Source organism: Scyliorhinus torazame, chromosome 10 (assembly GCF_047496885.1).
Source record: "Scyliorhinus torazame isolate Kashiwa2021f chromosome 10, sScyTor2.1, whole genome shotgun sequence".
In the NCBI taxonomy this organism is placed as follows: domain Eukaryota; kingdom Metazoa; phylum Chordata; class Chondrichthyes; order Carcharhiniformes; family Scyliorhinidae; genus Scyliorhinus; species Scyliorhinus torazame.
Window position 1 is genome coordinate 193409561 of NC_092716.1, and position 12974 is coordinate 193422534.

General features: G+C 46.6%; 1 protein-coding gene across 9 annotated transcripts in view; it reads right to left on the reverse strand.

Annotated features, from left to right (window-relative positions):
- ppfibp2b (PPFIA binding protein 2b) overlaps positions 1-12974 on the reverse strand; it is a 347825-nt gene that overhangs the window by 228754 nt on the left and 106097 nt on the right. The window contains exon 1 of one of the 9 annotated variants that reach the window (XM_072466206.1): positions 2815-2963. The exons of the other annotated variants lie outside the window; for them this stretch is intronic. The gene's annotated coding sequence lies outside the window, so the exon portion shown is untranslated. Of the gene's footprint in view, positions 1-2814; positions 2964-12974 lie in introns of those variants that run through there. 9 annotated transcript variants of the gene reach the window in all.

Below are 12974 nucleotides of genomic sequence, written 5' to 3' on the forward strand. Positions count from 1 at the left end.
GGCGGAGAATAGAGGTCTGCGAACAGGCGCCGATGCCGGAGTAAAACACTCCGGTTTTTACTTCGGCGTCAGCACTTAGACCCCCGTTGGGAGAATCCCGCCCAGGGAGTAGAGAGAGAATTGGCTGTGGTGGGATTGAAAACAAGGGTAAGAATTTATAAACTGAGTTATATTCATAGAATCATACAGTACAGAACAGGCCATTTGGTCCATCGCGTCTGCACCGGTCAAAAACAGCCACGTAACTATTCTAAATCCCATTTTCCAGCAATTGGCCCATAGCCCTGTATGCCTCAGCATTGAAAGTGCACTTCTAAATACTTCTTAAATGTTATGAGGGTCTCTGCCTCCACCACCCTTTCAGGCAGCGAGTTCCAAACTCCCACCATCCTCTGGGTAAAAAGGTTTTTCCTCACATCCCTCTAAACCTCCTGCCAACAACCTTAAATCTTATGCCCCCTGGTCATTGGCCCCTCCACCATTGACCCCTCCACCAAGGGAAAAGGTTTCTCTTCCTATCTACTCTATCTATGTCCCTCATAATTTTATACATCTCAATCATGTCCCCCCTCATCTCCTCTGCTTCAAGGAAAACAATCCAAGTCTATCCAATCTCTCTTCATAACCAAAACTCTCCAGCCCAGGCAACATCCTGCTGAATCTCCTCTGCATCGTTTCAAATACTATCACATCTCTCCTATAATGTGGATTCCAGAACTGCACACAATACTCCAGCTGCGGCCTCAACAACACTTTATACAGATCCAACATAACCTCCCTGCTCTTAAAACTCTATGCTTTGGCTAATAAAGGCAAGTATACCATATGCCTTATTAACCACTGTATCCATCTGCTCTCTGTTGATGCTCAACAGCGAGCCAATGTGCCCAGGGGTTTTGGATGAATTGGACTTGGTTTGGGCTAAGTGATGGGCAGCAAAATTTTAGATGAGCTCATGTTTATCAATGGTGGAAGATGGAAAGCCGGCAAGGAGTGCATTGAAAAGCCAAACATGGTAGAGATTCTCAACAGTGGGTGAGCGGAGGTAGGGCTGGAGACAGGAGATGTTACGATGATGAAAGTAGACGCCCTTTATGATGGAGATGAAATGGAGTTGCAATTTCAGCTCAAGGTCAACCAGGAGATTGAGGGTTATCTGGTTCAGCCACAGGCAGCATCAGAGAGGCTGGTTGAATTAATGGCTCGGTAATGAAGTTTATAGCATCAGTCTTCAAAGATTGGGCACAGACATGATGGGTCAAATTACCTGCTCTGTGCTCAACATTCTATATTAGTTTAGGTGACACACAAACATCTGCATGCAAAGAGTTAACAGGAACAAAGACAAACTGAAGGACAAGCATTGTGCTTGCTTCTCAAACAGGAATCTCAACTTCTTTATAGTGTTCGTTACCTCATTCCTTGTGTTAATATAGACTTCTATTTATCAGGGATACTGTAACACACAAATGCTCCTGAATTTCAACACTAAAATCCTCGCAAGCTTAATGTCCTTCAATAAACAGTCTCCATATTTAGTTTTGTTAATTACTGGATCAAATCTTTCTAAAATTAACACAGGGTGTTTAATGACACTCGATGTTATTAATGTGAAAATCAGGAAAAAATTTCAGAGGATGAAGAAGAGAACACTGCAAGTTTTGAATGGGCCAGAAATTGCTGGCCAATTATGACACTCCCATCAATTTCACATAAATGGCATCTCACCCTCTGTGATTTTAAGGTATTGCTGGATTTGAACTTTAAATGTGCCACAGAAAGTTACATGATCAAAAGTTTAGTACCCTGCTCTTTAATGATAAATGTGGATGGTACGGTGGCACAGGGGTTAGCACTGCTGCTTCACAATGCCAGGTTCAATTCCGGCCTTGGGCGACTGTGTGCAGTTTGCACTTTCTTCCAGTGTCTGCATGAGATTCCTCTGGGTGCTCCGGTTTTCTTCCACAGTCCAAAGATGTATGTGAAAGTGAAGTGGACTGGCCATGCTCAAGTTGCCACTTGATGTCCAAAGTTGTGGTTAGGTGGGGTTACAGGGATAGGGCAGGGGAGTGGGCCTAGGTAGGCTGCTCTTTCAGAGGGTTGGTGCAGATTTGATGGGCCAAATGACCTCCTTCTACACTTTAGGGATTCTATGATGATTGTTAAGTTAAGACTGTTGGTCCAGTCATTGACCGAGGTTCCCAGATACTCTCTTGCCCTTGCCATGCCATTATCAGCTCACTCCCAGTGAGCTACAGGTTAAGTGACATTTGAGTTCAAGAGTGAGGAAGAAAGTCTAACCAACAGCAAACATCGCAATATCTCTTGCGGAAATGAGATATGGACTATATTTATCATTAAGATGCATGGCCAAGGCGTTTGGTTTAAAAAAATAATTTCAGCTTCAGAATATCAATGTAAAACGGAACAACTTCATCTAACTAGCCCAATTTAATGGCAGCACTCCAAACGCTTTACATATTAGCTTGACGTGTACCCTGTTAAACAAAATAAAAACACTCCACCAAGTGTTGCCTGCCCTTAAATTAGACCATATATTCTGGAACCACCATCCACAGCATGAACGGCTCATTACCCAATTCCTTCTCCTGCTAGGTTAATTTTTATAAAGTATGAGCTGACATGGGGAGTTTAACCTAGTCTGGAACCTGTTCAGTCACAATTAACCATTCAACAGTCTGTCCTTGTCAACACAAGCTCAAAATGATGGCCCTTCAGAACAAAACGTGCAAAGTTGATAAAGATTTATAACAATGCAAGGACACCTAACTTAAAACCGTTTTGTGTACTCACGCATGAAACAAAAAAGGCAACCAAAGTCAATCCATCGAGCTTAATCTTAAATCAGAGATCATGTCACAGTGTTCCCAGCTGTGTAGGATGAGAACCATGCCTTGCGTCTACACTTCAGCAGACAGTGAGTCGCTGTCATACTATATCAGTGATTTACATGTGAACTCTGAAGAATGTGTCCTGCCCGCTCACTCCCAAAACCTGGCTAAGGACCAGCTTCTTGACAGCAGCTGTTAAACAACACAACCCACAAAACGACTGAAGCATTCACATAAAAAAAATCCGCAGGCCTTTTGTGTCATAAATACAGCCTTTATCTTGCAATGTTAGATTAATATTAATTATTAATATATATAAAAAATTATCTTCCTATCACCTCCCCTTTCAATTTCTCTTGGGCTGCTCTTGTACATTGACACAAGGCAGCTGCAAATCACAGATGGAAGAGGGGTGGTCTGGTGAATGATCACCATTCTTTTCTAAGTTTACATCTCTGCACTTTTGTTCCTTTCTGTAGAAGGGGGTGAAAGTCTGGCTTCTGGACCCGTTTACTGCCTTCGATCATTAAGCGTTTAATATAAACCAAACATACAACTAATAACCACCTACAGTGTCAAACAGACAAGCTGTTTGCTTCCATCTCTGTCCGTTTGCCACTGACACTCCATAACAAAGGAACAAACTTGCATTTGTGAAGTGACAGTCCAGTGATTTAAATGACTTTATTTTTAAGAGCAGTTGCTGTTCCGTGGACAGGTACGGCAGTCAACTGCATTAATCAAGCTTTCAGAAACAGCAAATAGGCACGGAGACCAGTTAATCTGGTTTCATTCTGGTGCAGCTGGTTGAGGGAGGAAACTTGGCCTCAGGACACCAACAGACGTTCCTGCTCTTCTTTGAATAGTTTAACCCAAGCATGGAAGCAAGGAGTTCAGCAATGAAACCCCCTCGTGATTGGTGTCATAATATGCACCCATGCACATCATGAGGTAAAAACAGGCAGTGACAAACACCCAGGTGAGCCAATCAACATACAGAACAGAACACAACCAATCACCAGACAGAACACCAGAGGGGGGCTTCTAACTATAAAACATGAGGCATCAGCACTCCGCCTCTTTCTACTGGTGACAACTGTAGTGACAGTCAGGGTGTATATATCAGTCAGCACCTTCTACACATGGATCAGAGCTAGCCTGGTCTAGTAAGTAAGAGTTAGTACAATTAGAGTAGTGGAGTGTCAACCCTCAGCATTGTTACAGAAGTTCAATAAATCGTATTGAACTAACGCCTACGTTTGGTGTATGCTTTACAGTTTATCTGCATCCTGTTGCAGTCCATGTTACCCCAGGGTGAATAACACGACATGATACCAGGAGTCTACTTCATCTAAGTAATTTACCTTGAATGGTTCAGTGGCGACCAGCGAGTGCCTTCTAGCGGCATGGAGGGGGTCCGGGTCCCTCCACAGCTCCGGAAATCTCGGCACCAACTGGCGGGCCTTCAAGCAGAAATTCAGTCTATACATTGAGGCCTCGGGCCCCGAGAATGCATCCAATGCCAGAAAAGTCGCACTGCTCCTATCGACTGCGGGGGACCAGGCCATCCAAATCTTCAATTCGCTCACTTTTGCCGACGGCGAGGACAAGACCAAGTTCCAGACCGCGTTGGCCAAATTCGACAGTCACTGTGAAGTCAAAACGAACGAGAGCTTTGAGCACGGTGTCTTCCAGCAACGCCTTCAGGGTAAGGATGAGCCTTTCCAATCCTTTCTAACTCATCTCCACATATTAGCGCAATCCTGCAACTACGGTGACACCGCTGATTCTCTCATCAGGGATCAAACCGTGTTTGGGGTCCACTCCGACGCCCTGCGGGAGCAGCTCCTAAAAATAAAAAACATGACCCTGCCAGTAGCCATCGAGACGTGTAAAGTGCGAACAGGCGAAAAGTCGCTACTGCCGCCTTAAATCGGCAGAACAGGACCAATTTGCCTCCCACGAGGCAGTGTGTGTATAGGCCATCACCCGAATGCGGCGCCTTAGCATCGATGAAGGCGGCCATTTCACACGCTTTTCCCGGGGTCCCACGCATGCGCACCACGGACGCGAGAACGAAGCGGCCGAAGACCACACTGCACGGGTGCGAGCAGCGGCTGACCGCACTGCGCACGAGCGTTACAACATCAACGTCATGACGTGCCCGAACTGCAGCACCGCCCACTTAAAGCGGCAATGCCCTGCAAGAGGCAGGTGAAGTTTAAATTGTGGGAAGCCTGGCCATTATGCAGCCTTGTGCAGGTCTGCACCTCCGATCGTGGGCCAGCGATCCCAGTTCCAATGCAAACGCATTTGAAGTGTGCAGCAAGGGCTGCTGTATTCTGAACCTGGTAACACCACGGATCCAGGGGATGACTGCCTGGATTCCCCATATTGTGTGGGCATCATTACCACGTATGACAAGGCCTCTTCAAATTCAGCAACACGCCTACCCATCCTCAACGTGGATTCAACGGACGAATGGCGTGCTGTCGTACAAGTCAACCAAGGCAGCATCCGGTTCAAGCTGGACACTGGTGCTTCAGCCAATCCCATATCTCAAGCAGATCTTGCTCGCATCTAAAGGCAGCCAAAAATTCTTCTGCCGGCCTGCCAGCTGCTTGATTATAATGACAATGCCATTATTGCGTTAGGATCTTGTCACCTGCATGTCTCCAACAAGGCCATCAAGGCCACACTGCGATTCAAAATCGTCAAGCCTGACAAGGCTTCCCTGCTTGGTGCCCATGCATGCAAGCTACTCAATCTCGTCCAACGCGTACATGCCATGTCCTCTGCCAATATGAATCTTCAGGCTGACACTGACAAAATCCTGTCACAATCCACAGTGTGTTCAGTGGGATGGGCGCGCTGCCGTACCGCTATAAAATCTTACTCAGGCCTGATGCCACGCCTGTGATCCATGCACCACGCCGGGTGCCATCTCCTCTGAAGGACCATTTAAAGGCGCAGTTGCAGGAGCTCCAAGACTAGGGTATAATCTCTAAAGTGACGGAACCGACTGACTGGGTCAGCTCGATGGTCTGTGTGAAGAAGCCCTCTGGAGAACTGCGCATATGTATACATCCCAAGGATCTTAACTGAAACATAATGCGGGAACACTACCCGATCCTGAAGCGGGAGGAGCTAACCAGTGAGATGGCACACGCCAAATTCTTCACGAAGCTAGATGCATCGAGTGGCTTCTGGCAGATACAACTGGACGAGTCCAGCAGGAAGCTCTGCACGTTTAATACACCTTTCGGAAGGTACTGTTACAACCGCATGCCGTTCGGTATTGTTTCAGCCTCTGAAATCATTCACAGGATCATGGGACAGATGTTGGAGGGCATTGAGGGTGTGCGGGTTTATGTTGATGACATCATTATATGGTCCACGACCCCAGAGGAACACATATCTCATCTCCAACAAGTCTTTAGATGCATACATGCCAACGGCCTCAAGTTGAACAAGGCCAAATGTTCCTTTGGCATGTCATCAATCAAGTTTTTGGGTGATCAGATATACCAGCAGGGCGTGCAGCCGGACTCGGACAAAGTCAAGGCCATCAACACCATGAAGACCCCGGAAGACAAAAAGGTGGTACTCACTTCCTGGGTATGATCAACTTGTTGGGAAAGTTCATTCCCAACCTCACATCACACACCATGGCTCTCAGGCATCTGGTGAAGAAGTCCACTGCCTTTCAGTGCAGAGTGGCTCAAGTTGAAGGCAAAGCTCACCACTGCTCCAGTACTAGCGTTTTTTGACCCAGAGCAGGAAACAAAAAGCTCCATGGATGCCAGCCAGGACGGCATTGGTGTGGTGCTCCTCCAGAAGGATGACACCTCATCCTGGGCTCCCGTGGTTTGTGTCCAGGGCCATGACTCCCACTGAGCAGAGGTATGCTCAGATAGAGAAAGAGTGCCTGGGCCTCCTCACCGATATTGTAAAGTTCCATGACTACGTCTACAATCTACCAACCTTCGCAGTAGAGACTGACCACAGACCCCTAGTCTATATCATTCACAAGGACTTGAATGACATGACGCCCAGGCTTCAGCGCATTCTCCTTCGACTCCGCAGGTATGATTTCAAATTGGTTTACACACCAGGCAAGGAGCTAATCATTGCCGATGCCCTGTCTCGTGCCATCACCTCGCCCTGTGAACAGGTTGACTTCATCCGCCAAATTGAGGCACAGGTGCAACCGTGTGCCAGCAACCTCCCGGCCTCAGACGAATGAGTCGTCAACATTCGAGAAGAGACTGCCAAGGACCCTCTTCTGCAGCAGGTCATACATCACCTTGCAAATGGTTGGTAGAAAGGGCAATGCTCCCAGTTCTTTAATTTCAAGGATGACCCAACAGTTGTCGAGGGGATCCTCCTCAAGCTGGATCGTATCGTTATTTCTTGCAGCCTCCAGAGCTTAGTGCTCAAACAGATCCACGAAGGACACCTTGGTAGAGAAATGCAGGCGCAGGGCCCGGCAGGCTGTCTATTGGCCTGGCATCAACGAGGACATATCCAACATGGTCCTCAAATTGTGCGACTTGCCAGCGTTTCTAGCCTGCTCAGCCCAAAGAAACACTCCAGCAACACAAGATCGTGACCTCTCCGTGGTCAAAGGTGGGAATCGACCTTTTTCACGCCAATGGGCATGACTACATGCTTATAATTGACTACTTCTCGAGTTACACCGAAGTGGTGAAACTGTCCGACCTCACATCAAGGACTGTCACCAAGGCCTGCAAGGAGACATTTGCCAGGCATGGTATTCCACTCACGGTGATGAGCGACAGCGGTCCCGGCTTCTACAGCCAAGAGTGGTCCAACTTCGCGAAGCTATATCAGTTCAAGCACATTACCTCGAGCCCGCATTACCCGCAATCTAACGGGAAGGTCGAAAAAGGGGTCCATATCGTGAAACAACTGCTCTACAAGGCTGCGGACTCAGCTTCTGACTTTAACCGTGCACTCCTGGCATACAGGGCAACCCCTCTGTCCACCGGTATGTCTCCGGCACAACTCCTCACGAATCGTGACCTGCGGACGACTGTTCCGGCCATTCATTTACCTGACCTGGATCACCTCCCAGTGCTGCAAAAGGTGCAGCGACTCAGAAACCGCCAAAAGCTGACATACGATGCTCATGCTACTGATCTGCCCGTGCTCTCTCCAGAAGATGCTGTTCGCATCACGTTGCCTGGTGGAGGCTGGTCAGCTCCAACTGTTGTTGTTCGACAGGCTGCTCCCAGGTAGTTTGTGGTTCGCATGGCTGATGGGTCCATTGTCAGGCGCAACAGAAGGACACTACGCAAACTTGCCTGCCCACCACCGGATCTCACATTCCCAGCTTTATGCCTTTTCCCGACACCTCGCTCCACGAGGCCACCAATCTGGCTGCAATCCTGCTTGTCAAGGCACTGTCGTCCCCACCTCCACCTCTCAGGCAGTCAACAAGGATCCAACGCCAGCCCCAGAGATTGGACTTATAAATATTTCCTTTGTACATATTGTTCTGTATCTGCACGCTAGACACCTGACATGTACATATGCCTTCACTCGCCATTTGCTGTAAATAGTTATATCTGTAAATGTCGTATATGCTCTAAGCAACCGACAATTTTTTTTTTTTTTTAAAAAGGGGGAGGGATGTCATAATATGCACATCATGTGGTAAAAACAGGCAGCGACAAACACCCAGGTTAGCCAATCAACATACAGGAAAGAACACAACCAATCACCAGATTGAACACCAGAGGGGGGCTTCTAACTATAAAACACACGAGGCATCAGCACTCTGCCTCTTTCCACTGGTGACAACTGTAGTGACAGTCAGGGTGTATATATCAGTCAGCACCTTCTACACGTGGATCAGAGCTAGCCTGGTCTAGTAAGTTAGAGTTAGCACACTTAGAGTAGTGGAGTGTCAACCCACAGCCAGCTGTGTGCATTGTTACAGAAGTTCAATAAATCGTATTGAACCAACGCCTACATTTGGTGTATGCTTTACAGTTCATCTGCATCCTGTTGCAGTCCGTGTTACCCCAAGGTGAATAACACAATGGGGACTGCATACCCCAGGTCTCACTCACATGTACTTAGTGTGGGTCAAAACTGAAGCTGCTTTATGCCATAAGTAAAACACATGGGGCCAATGGGATTGATGAGAGCTGCCCGATGCAAAATCCACCCGATGCAAAATCCAGTTTGATTTCTGTCAACGCATTCGCCTAGAATTGCATAGATATCACAGCATATTAACAGGCCTCCATTCAATTCCCTTCCACCCCAATGTACCTAACCCAATCAGCATATCTTTCTATTCTTTTCTCTCTCTTCAATTTATCTATTTTCCCTTTAAATTTATCTGTGCTATTTGACTCAGCTCCTCATTGTGCTATTGATTTCCACATTGTCACTAGTCTCTGGGTAGAGAGGTTTCTCCTGAATTCCCTATTTGATTTATTAAGAGTCAGAGGTCTACAGCACAGAGAAGGTTATTCAGCCGAGTGCGTCTGCGCTGGTCAAAAACAAACACCTAACTACTCTAATTCTATTTTCCAGCACTTCACCCATAGCCTTGTATGCCTTGCCATTGCACATCTAAATACGTAACATAGATTAACATCGAATTTACAGTGCAGAAGGAGGCCATTCGGCCCATCGAGACTGCACCGGCTCTTGGAAAGAGCACCCTACCCAAGGTCAACACCTCCACCCTATCCCTATAACCCAGTAACCCCACCCAACACTAAGGGCAATTTCAGACACTAAGGGCAATTTATCATGGCCAATCCACCTAACCTGCACATCTTTGGACTGTGGGAGGAAACCGGAGCACCCGGAGGAAACCCACGCATACACGAGGAGGATGTGCAGACTCCGCACAGACAGTGACCCAAGCTGGAATCAAACCTGGGACCCTGGAGCTGTGAAGCAATTGTGCTATCCACAATGCTACCGTGCTGCCCATTTGCCCTTCTTGAATGTAACGAGGATCTCTGCCTCCACCACCCTTTCAGGCAGGGAGTTCCAAACTCCCACAACTATCTGTGTAAAAAAGCTTTTCCTCACATCCCCTCTAAACCTTCTGCCCCCACCCACCCCCGCCCCCCCACCCTGATAATTGAACCCCTCCACTAAGGGGAAAAGTTTCTTCCTATCTACCATATTTATGCCCCTCATATTAATCTTAATACATCTTAATCATGTCCCCCCTCAGTCTCCTCTATTCCAGAGAAAACAACCTCAGTCTATCCAATCTCGCGTCATAACTAAAACACTCTCCAGCCCAGGCAACATCCTGGTAAATTTCCTCTTTCCAGTTCTTTAACATCCCTCCTGTAATGTGGATTTCAGAACTGCACACACTACTCTAGCTGTGACCTAACTAACATTTTATACAGTTCCAGCATAACCTCCCTGCTCTTAAACTCTATGCCTCGGCTAATAAAGGCATGCATACAAAAACGCCTTCTTAACCACTGTATCCACCTGCCCTGCTACCTTAAGGGACCGGTGTACAGGCACACCAAGGTCCCTCCGATCCTCGGTGCTTCCCAGGTTCCTGCCTTTTATCATGTATTCCCTTGCTTGGTTTGTGCTGCCCAAGTACATCACACCTCAGACTTATCCGGATTGAATTCCATTTGCCACTGATCAGTCCATCTGACCAGCCCATCTATATCCTCCTGTAATCGAAGGCCATCCTCCTCACTATTTACCATCCCATCAATTTTCGTATTATCTGCAAACTTACTGATCAACCATCCTACTTTCATGTCATTTGTAAAAACCACAAACAGCAAGGACCCCAGTACTGATTTCTGCGGGACCCCGCTGGACAGGGCGTCCAGTCAGAAAAACACCCTTCAACCATAATATTAATAGTAATAGTAGTTTGTCACCAGTAGGCTTCAATGACGTTACTGTGAAAAGCCCCTAGTCGCCACATTCTGGCGCCTGTTCGGGGAGGCCAGTATCCGAATTGAACCTGCGCAGCTGCCTTGTTCTGCATTACAAGCCAGCTGTTTAGCCCACTGTGCTAAACCAGCTCTGCTTCCTGCCACTCAGCCAATTGTGGATCCAATGTGCTAAATTTCCTTTGATCGCATGGGCTCTTACCTTTGCCATCTGTCTGCCATGTTGGACCTTATCAAAAGCCTTGCTGAAGTCCAAGTCGACCATGTCAAATTCATTTTCCTCATCTATACATATGGTCACCTCTATTTGAATATTTATGACCCCCAGTTTTTGGTCTCCTCCCCAAGTGGAAACATCTTGTCTACTGGAGGTCGACCCTTTTACAATCTTAAAGGCTTTATCAGGTCACCCTTCAGCCTTATCGTTTTTAAAGAAAAGAGCCTCAGGCTGTTTAGCCTTTTTGGGATAGTTCTAACCTCTCTGGTCTGCTAAATGTTTTTTTTCCCCTGAGCGTCAGGCAGTGACTAGTGGGGTACCGCAGTATGTGCTAGGACCCCAACTATTCACATGATATATTAATGATTTGAACATGGGAACTAAATGTATTATCTACAAATTTGCAGATGACAGAAAGCTAGGTGGGAGGATGAGTTGTGAGGAGGGTGCAGAGATGCTTTAGAGGGATTTGGACAGGCTGACTGAGTGGGCATATTCATGGCAGATGCAGTATAATGTGGATCAATGTGAGGTTATCTGCTTCGGTAGCAAAAATAAGGCGGCAGATTATATCTGAATGGGTGCAAATTGAGAGGGGTTGATACTCAGCGAGACCTTGGTGTCCTCGTACATCAGTCACTGGAATAATGTTCCCGATGGTGGGGGGAGTCCAGGACTAGAGGGTCATATTTTGAAGATAAGGAGTAAACCTTTTAGGATTGAGGGGAGGAGAAATTCCTTCACCCAGAGAGTGGCGAATCTGTGGCATTCGCTACCACAGAAAGTAGTTGAGGCCAAAACGTTGCATCATTTCAAGAAGGAATTAGATATAGCTCTTGGGGCTAAATAAATCAAGGGATATGGGGGGGAAAGGTGGGATCAGAGCATTGAACTTGGATGTTCAGCCATGGTCATAATGAATGGCAGAGCAGGCTTGAAGGGCCGAATGGCCTCCTCCTGCATCTATTTTCTATGTGTTTATGTTTCTAGGTAAATCATAAGATTGTTGCAAAATTAAATCAATACTGTAAAAAAAAATGCAAAGAAAGCAGGAATGGTGGCCCACTCTGGGGAGTCATCAAACTATAATTTCTGTACAGGTCCTGCCCACTGCATAATCTTCTGCTGCTCGATTTATCAGAATGCAGGCACTAAGGATTTTTAAAATCGCCTCTCTTAGCCCTACCAAAAATCAAAATTGATATCCAACACAACGGTATGAATTCAGAGTAACCATTGCTAATGATTTGCTTAAAGTTTGCATCCAAGGAGAAATGGTTTCCGATTTTGAATTTTCTATCTACCAATCTACATTATGCGCAGAAGGTCATTTGGCCAATTATTCCCATGCTGGCTCTTTGACAGAGCTAACCCATTAATCCCACTCTCACTGCACTTTCCCCATTGGTCTGCAGATTTTCACTTTTCTTTTTCCCAGTTTAATTTTTAAAAAATTAATTTTTGTCACAAGTAGGCTTACACTGCAATGAAGCCACTGTGAAAAGCCCCGAGTCACCACATTCCGCCACCTGTTCGGGTACACGGAGGGAGAATTCAGAATGTCCAAATTACCTAACAGCACGTCTTTCGGGACTTGTGGGAGGAAACCGGAGCACCCGGAGGAAACCCACGCAGACAAAGGGAGAATGTGCAGACTCCGCACAGACAGTGACCCAAGCCGGGAATCGAACCTGGCACCCTGGTGCTGTGAAACAACAGTGCTAACACTGTGCTACCGTGCCGCCCATTTTGCCTGTCCACTTTCCTTTTGAAAGTTATCAAATCTATTTCCATTATCCTTTCAGATACCCATTCCAGATCACAACAGCTCATTCCAGATCACAACAGCTCAATGAGTAAAAAACAAATTATTTTGCCAATTATCTTAAATCTGCCCCCTTTCGGTTACTGATCCCTCCAATGCCGCTAGAAACAGTTTCTCCCAATCACCTCTACCAACTTTTGTCATTTTCAACA